Genomic DNA, 8297 nt, shown 5'->3' on the forward strand with positions numbered 1-8297 from the left:
TAAGTTACCTAAGGTATTTGCTAAGGTATCAGATGAGGTGCTAACTGATACCTGCTATATGACTTTGTGTGGTGGCCAGAGATGGTACAGTCAGCCAGAAATCCAGACAATAGTGCAGTGTCAGGCTCCAGTTAGCACCACCCTCTCTGTTGGAACCAATGAAGACATCCCTAGAAAATGGCTTCAGTTCCCCTTGAGGACAACATGCACACACATGGAAAAACCATTCCACAGCAGTCCTACCTCTTAAAGATTTAACTCTTTCATACTAAGGACCAAGCTTCTAACATGTGAGCATCCCAACCATCACATTCCATTAAAACAAAGCAAGTTGTCTGGGGGGAACAAATCAGCAGGGCTTTGCAAATATAAAGGCATTTTATTTCATTCCCGAATAAGTTCATATTCGCAGACTGGTAATGTCAGAGGTTAGTGACTGCGACGACTGGGTTCAAATTAATTAAAACTGTCACAGAGCTTGACAGTTGGTTGCAGTTCTCAGCTAAAAGCTAAACTGGGGTGATAGGAGTGGGAACCGAGAGGAGTGAACTTTCCTAATGGAATTTAAAGGAGACTAAAAGTGCTAGCGCGTGATTAACTGGAGATTTGGAAAGGGGGAAGTTGCTTGGAGTCCATCGCAAGGTTCTTGCTTAACTGAGTGGATGCGTTCAGTTATAGAGAGAGGATAGTACATTTTTATATTCATAGACATCAAATATGGGTGTGAGGGCTTTGAGATGCCCGTAGGATACCTGAATGGAGATTTCTAGTGAGTACATACACATATGAAGTCTAATGATCAGAAGAAATATCTAAACTTTAAATAAAGGCTTGGCATCAAGGAGGCAACTGGGGAGTCACCAAGATGGCTGAGCAAGTAAAGGCAGGCACACACACACACACACACACACACACACACACACACACACACATGCATACACACACTACAGATAGATAGAAAGATAGATAGGTAGATAGGTAGATGCTGAGAAAGAAGGCACTTGAAAACCACAGTACAGGTAATTATCCCTGAAAATCATCATGTAGAATGGAAAGTCCAGTTTATATTTTATAGTTGCTGCTATTGTTGTTTAAAATACTAAGTAGAGTCAGATGGGCTCCCCTCAGCCTCTCGTTAGTCTTGAGTACTGGAGTTGGGTGCAGCCAAAAGAGAATTGAGCATCTTCCCGGTAAACTGGAGGCAAAAGACCATTATCACTTTACTGGCCCTCCTCTTGTACCAGCTGCCTCAGGACTGAAACCCTGTCCTTCCTGGGGGGAAAGGATCCCTACACTAACAAGTCCCCATGAACTTCCCCCAGCAAGGGCAAGGGCAAAGTCTGGATGGGGGTGAGAATGTTAATGGCTTCTCTACTCTATCTCACACTACTACTTCGAGGATTGTGAACTCTGCTCCCCACTCCTTCTGCCCCTCACACTTCCATCACTTTATTTTTGGAACTACTCACAGTACCCATCCGCCAATCCTGGCAACATCCTCAAGGACTCACCCCATCTTCCTCAGTTCCCTGGTGGACAATACCCGCACAATGGTATCCTTGGGGGGGCAGCCGACAACCTTCATCCCCAAGTCACAACACTAATCTTTGAGCTGGGAGCGAAGAGTTCTGGGCCAATGGTACCCAGAGTTCCGTGGGGCTCAACTTCAATTCACAGGAACTGCGTGATTCTTTTCCTGACCAGGATTTTGAAGGGATGCCCAATGGACCCCCAAGATTTTTTTTCACCTCTCCACAGACTTCTCCAATGTTGGGGTCTAGTATCCAGACCTTTGCACCTTCCCAGGATGTAAGTGGGTGACATCCATCCTGATGAGGCAGCAGAAAAGGAGCTGACAGAAAATGGCACGGACTTGGTAGGCAGCCTGGAGCCGGGGAAAGAGCAACTAGAACTAAAAGGGTGTGGCTGTCTCCTCTGTAGAGACCAAGAACTCTCCACCCTGGTCCCTGATCACACAGTGAGCTGTCTTGAGGATCCTTCACATCTTCCTGATCCCCTGAACAACATTCCAATCCCCAGAGAAGATTCCCTCGAGCCCTTTGACTCTGTGGCAGCAGAGCCAGGGATGGGAGGACTTTATGGTAGAGATGCCACAGAGCTGACGCGTGCAGGAGACAAGCTGTCTCTGGAGGATGGCCTGTGATCGCTGCCCTCCATTGCTCTTCTCTCAGGAATGCTAACAATGCCTTTAGTCTCTTGGCAGATGACAGACAAATATCAACCTCCATCTTTGTTAGCCCCAACTGTCTTAGGGGATAACAGCTTTGGCCTGAACAGGGGGAGTGACTCTGGACGGGAAGAAACAGAGACCCAATCTTCAAACTTCCAACATCCCCTAACTGAGTCAGCCCCTGACCAGCCACCTAGAGTACTCAACTACACCCAGCTGTCTCACCCACAGCCTCCTCAGCAACCTCCTTGGCAGCATCTGTAGAAATCTCTCCAGCCGTCTCTCCGGTCGCATGCTCTCCTGGCCCTCCTGAAGTCTTTCCAGAAGTTTCTCCAGCTTCCTCACCTGCACTCCCAGCCATCTCTTTGGGAGCGTCTATGACAGCTCCAGTGACTTCTCCTCAAGGTTCCCCTCAACCTTCTCCAGCAGCTGCCTTCCAGACAGTCTCCCCAGGAAGTAAAGATGTCAGCAGTGCCCCTGAAGCTTGTGCCGATCACAGAGAGATGACTGGAGAATTGGCCGAAGTCTCTGTACGGATGTATTGAAGAGACATATCGCTACGCCAAAGAAGTTTGTCTTCCCCTCCAATATGGGTGGTGAAGAGAGGTGCGCATCAGGAAGGGCAGCCATCCTATGGGGTTGCAGACCCCTTCAGCTCCTTCAGTCCTTTCTCCAATTCCTCCATCAAGGACACCACACTTAGTCCAATGGTTGAATCCGAGCATTTGACTCTTTGTCAGGCTCTGTTAGAGCCTCTCAGGAGACAGCTATATCAGGTTCCTGTAAGTAGCACTTATTGGCATCCACAATAGTGTCTGTGTTTGGTGACTGTATATGGGATGGATCCCCAGGTGGGGCAGTCTCTGGATGGTCTTTGCTTCAGTCTCTGCTCCACATTTTGTCTCCGTGTTTCCTCTCATGAGTATTTTGTTCCCTCCTCTAAGAAGGACTGAAGCATCCACACTTGGGTCTTCCTTCTTCTCGAGCTTCATGTGGTCTGTGAATTAACCAGACCCCTCCCAGAGCTCCCTGGGACTAAACCGCCAACCAAAGAGTATAGAGGGACCCATGACTCCAGCCACATATGTAGCAGAGGATGGCCTTGTCTGGCATCTATGAGAGGAGAGACCCTTGGTCCTGGGAAGGCTTGACGCCCCAGTGTAGGGGAATGCCAGGGTTGGGAGGCAGAAGAAGGTGGGTGGGTGGGGGAGTACCCTCATAGAAACAGGAGTAGGGGGGATGGGATGGGGGTTTCCAGAGGAGAAACAGGGAAAGGGGCTAACATTTGAAGTGTAAATAAAGAAAATATTTGATAAAGGAAAAAAAAGAAGGCAAACCAAGAAAGAAAGAAAGAAAGAAAGAAAGAAAGAAAGAAAGAAAGAAAGAAAGAAAGAAAGAAAGAAAGAAAGAAAGAAAAGGACAGCCATTAGTGGCAGGGGGAGACTTGGTATTGTGGCCCCTGTGGGAAAAGGATGAAGCAATTTCCAAAAGTTATCAAGTACCTGAGCCAAAATGTGGTACACAGTGTCTGCCATGAGCACTTCAGCTTCAGTCTCCGCATGCCTGTTGGAGATTTGAAGAGAGAGGTACACCAGAGGGCTTGCAGTGGGTCCAGTTATCATCAGCAGAGGGGATTCCTTTCAGAACTCAAGCAATTACTGCCAAAGGAAGCTGACCTCGAAACAATGAGAAGGCTAAGAACAAGGAAGTTCCCAAAGTGAAGCGGGACCATGGTAGGCTTTCTAACATCAAAATTCCTGAGCGGTTGAATAAAACAGATAATAGACTTCCAAAGAAACTGGGAACTCAAGAAACACTGAGTGGGGGGGGGGGGGCGGGGGGGAATAAAGCAAAGGTGACTAAAAACAAAAGGAAGATGAGGCAGAAGGCACAGCGGGGAGAGAGTCAGACCTGTCCAAGGGCAGCCCAAGCAGAGGTGCCTTCAGAGTTTGAGGAGAAATGACTTCCCTTATGGTTTACAGGCCAGAAGCAAGAGGAAGCAAGACACTGAGAACTTAAAGCAGAAGGACAAAGAGAAGAGATTCAAGGCTGAGAAGGAGAAGATGAAGACGAAGCAGGAGATGCTGAAGGAAAACATAAAGAGGGATAAGAAAGAAAAGGGAAAAGGGAAAGGAAGAGCCCAGAGCGTGTAGAGCAGACAAGACCCTTGCCACACAGAGGCGGCTGGCTGGTGGAGCACCAGAGGCAGTGGGTTATCTTGGAGGAGATGAAGAAGCCCACTGAGGATATGCGTCTGCCTGACCGACCACCAGCCCCTGCCTGACTTCACACGCATCGCTGTTTTGACGCTGTCCACAGTAGGGCTTTCTCAGATTGCTTGATCATCGTGGAGCTCCTGCACCATTTTGGCAAAGTGCTAGGCTTTGACCTTCCAAAGACGTTCCTAGTCTCGGAGTCCTGCAGGTGGGACTTTTAGGTCAAGGTGACAGCTTGGACAAAGTGCAGGACCTGCTGGTGTAGCCCCTGAAGGCTGCACTCCATGATCCTGGTCTGCCCTCCTATAGTCAGTCCTTAAAGATCTTGTGGGGGAGAAGGTGTCGGAGAGCTCATTGAGCAGAGACAATGTGTCTGCTTCCTCATGGCATAGAGAGCAGAGCCATCCTTCTATGACAGTGCAGACCCAGCCTTTTCAGGCCCAGTCATCTCAACTGCTGCTCTTCTAGCCTTCCCTGCGTATGAGCTCAACAGTTCCTCCATTATCATCAATGAGATTGACGAGACTCTGTAGAATATGTCTAGCTACAGGAAAAACAAATGGACTGTTGAAGGCCAACTCCAGAGACTGAAAACTGTTCTGGCCAAGCAAACTGGGTGGCCTGAGGTTATGATGGAAGGGCCAGAAGATGGCCTGGGACAGAGGTGCAGTTCTCAGATCATGGAGGGAACCAGTGGCATAGAAGAGGAGGAAGAGGAGGAAAATACAGCAGCTGTCAATGGCCATAGGAGTTGAAGAGATGGACAGGTTGATGTTGCAACATCTAGCATTTGAGAGCTGGAGTGCCAGATAGAAAAACTCAGTAAGAAAACAACTGCTTCATTCATCACGGATGCTCCAGGCAGTGTCGTTGGGTCAAGATCGCTATAGACACCATTACTGGGTATTACCATGTCTCCCTGGTATCTTTGCTGAAGGATGGGGGGAACACAGTTACTGACAATGGAACAAAGCAAGAAACTGAGTCCTTGATGGAAGCAGTCACTTCAACATCCAGCTCTGCCCGAGTCCCTGTAAAGAGAGAATTGACTGGCTCCAACACCTCTACTTCTCCTGCCGGGTGTCGATGCCCACCTCGAAAACATAAGGCTGGGTCCCCGCAGCCTTAGCACTTTCAGTACACCATTAGGGGACACGATTCAGAACAAGTCCAGACTCAAGCTCACCCAAGACCTCAGCCCCAGCCTCCACCTCAGACACCTACCCAGCCCCCGTCTTCAGTCAAGTAGCAAGTTCCTAGAGCCGGAAGGTTCCCCTTTCTTTCTGGGTCAGAGTCAGCACGACTTCAGCCAGTCTGCCTTCCTGTCTGGGCTGAGCCAGACTCAGAGCCACAACTCCCTGTGGATCAGCTCAGTCCTCACACCCGATAGCAGCCCAGGAAAACTAGACTCTGCTCCATCCCAGTCCTTGGAAGAGCCAGAGCCTGATGAAGCACAACCCTGCCCTGGTCCTCAAGGTCCCTGGTTTGACTTCTCAGCCCAGATAGCTGCTCCTACACCATGACGTCCCCCACAGTTTCTGAGGACCAATCTACTCCCTCCCTCCCTCCCGCTGCCTGCCTCCTCTGAACCGATGAATACACCCGGTGCTGTCCATCCTTGTTCTTCAGTGCTACTCTCTTCCACCCACTTTCCTAGATGGGGCCCTAAGAGGCCATCAGGGGACTCTGAAGAAATGCCACAGAGTCCCACAAGGCTGGGACAAGCAAAGCGGAGACGAGACTTCCTAGCAAGTTCTTCAAGCAGGTGGAGCAGCATTACTTAAGCCAGCTGACAGCCCAGGCTATCCCCCCTTGAGATGTGCTCAGGCTGGTGTTGGATCCGAGATCCTGGGACACTGAATGTCCTGCTCGGCGGGCACTGCATCCCGGAGCCACCTGGGAGGAGCTTCACAAACATCTTAGCCAGCAAAGGACTTTTGGCAAGAAGTTTGTTTACAGCCCTTAACTGGTCCCATCTTTGAGCCTAGCCATCTGCCTGCCCTGGAAGAAGGAATTATGAGCTGGCTCCCCGAAAGAGAAGACTGAAGAGACAGACCTGGTGTGCTTCGGTGGGTGGAGGAGCTGGGACAGCAAGTTGTCCTCTCTGATCTGCACATCCGGGACCGGACATGCCCTAATCCAGACGTCACCAGAGAAGACTTGACCTACTATGAGCATCTCCCTGATGCTCAGGAGGATATCCCATGGAGGGGTCGGGGCAAGAAAGGAACAGTATCTCAGCAGCAGGCCCTCAGCGGCTGAACGCCAAGCCTCTGGACCAGGCTGTGATGTGATTGGCTGTTTTGGAGCAAACTGTGGAGCGGCAGTACTTGCAGGAGGCCCTCTGGGGCAGCCCATGAGGTGGTAGCGGAGAAGGCCCTACTGAGCACACTCAATGGTGCCCCACGGCTGAGATATCCTATGAGATCACCCCTCATGTCCGAGTTTGGCGGCAGACACTTGAGAGGTTGCCATAATGCAGCCGGAGTGTGCTTGTGCGTGGGCCAGCTGGAAAGGTCCATTGGGTGGGAGAAGTAACCAATAAAATATTAAACCGAATTAAACCAAAAAATAATATTTTAAAAATCATAATTGATATAGAAAAATAAATAAATGAGTTAATTAATTAATTAATTAAAATAGAGCCTCACATGGTCCAGGTGGGGCTTGAAACCGTTAAATAATCAAAGCTGACCTTGAACTCCGTAGCCCCCCTGTCTCTACTGGAGAGCTGGGATTACAGGTATAATTTATCATGTATAATTTATAATTATCATGTATAGCTTTTTTTTAAAATTTATTTTTGTAGTGCTGGCGATCAAACCCACAGCCTGCTGCCTGCAAAGCAAAACCTCCACCAAGTGAGCTACATCTAAAGCAAGCACCCGACCAACTGAACAGCCTCTGCTCTTGTCATCAGAGGCAGCAGGCGAAACTCAAGTTCAATGAACCACAAAGCATGCGTGAGAGAACTGCCCCCACTGGAAAGTGAAACCAACTGACAGGCAACATGCAAAGTAGAGGGGCATTTAATTAGAAAATCATGTGGGTTTAAATGGGGCGTTCCACCAGAACACTGGGATTTGTTTCCATGTAGGTAAAATCGGGTAAACCGAGTACCTGGATCAGCCACTACACGATGCAGTGATGAGGGGACCTGTTTCCATAGTAACTAGCAACCCCGCCCATTCTGTCTAGGAAAGGATTTGGGGTGTTGGGAACAGCACAAGGCTTCACTATGTAGCCTATATTTACTTTGAACTCGCAGTTTTGTAGCCCAACTAGTCTCAAATTCAGTGAACTTCCTACCTCAGCCTGCCAAATGTTAGGATGAGAAGCTAGGCAAGAGGTTTGCTTTGCTTTCCTCCTGCAAAGCACGTTCTGCCTTTGCCACACTAACCCCAGGAGCTCCTCGTTTCCCCAACTGCCTGTCAAGTAAAGGACATTTCTGGAAAACATTACCTCAGACTTACTACATATTTGGCAGTTGCTGGAACTTCTGTCTTTAGCTCTGGTGTGTGTGTGTGTGTGTGTGTGTGTGTCTACTAACATTTTTTAAGCTGAGTGCGACTGCCCGCAGCCACACTCGAACCGGGTACTCCTGAAAGGCGGGCTGGGGCTTAAAGAGATTAGACGGCGAACAAGGAAGGAAGGCTAAGACAACATATAAACTTGATCAAAGCCCCAAGTTTACTAAGATTCTGAGCTTATGTAGAGGGAGGAGGCCCATCCCCCACCACTCCGTTCTTGATGCCCTTTGCCAGCTGAAGGTGATCTGCAGGATGCTGTCTCCGGAGGAAGGCCTCAAGGGTCTCAGCAGGTAGCTAATGTTTTGGAGGAAAGCAGTGGCAGGTGTAGACAATAGAATCAGAAGGTTCCACCCCGGGTGG

General features: G+C 49.2%; 1 pseudogene; it reads left to right on the forward strand.

Moving 5' to 3' along the window:
* Positions 1 to 1292: 1292 nt before the first annotated feature.
* Positions 1293 to 6945, forward strand: LOC110336252 (annotated as a pseudogene).
* Positions 6946 to 8297: the final 1352 nt, after the last annotated feature.

Source organism: Mus pahari, chromosome 19 (assembly GCF_900095145.1).
Source record: "Mus pahari chromosome 19, PAHARI_EIJ_v1.1, whole genome shotgun sequence".
NCBI lineage: Eukaryota > Metazoa > Chordata > Mammalia > Rodentia > Muridae > Mus > Mus pahari.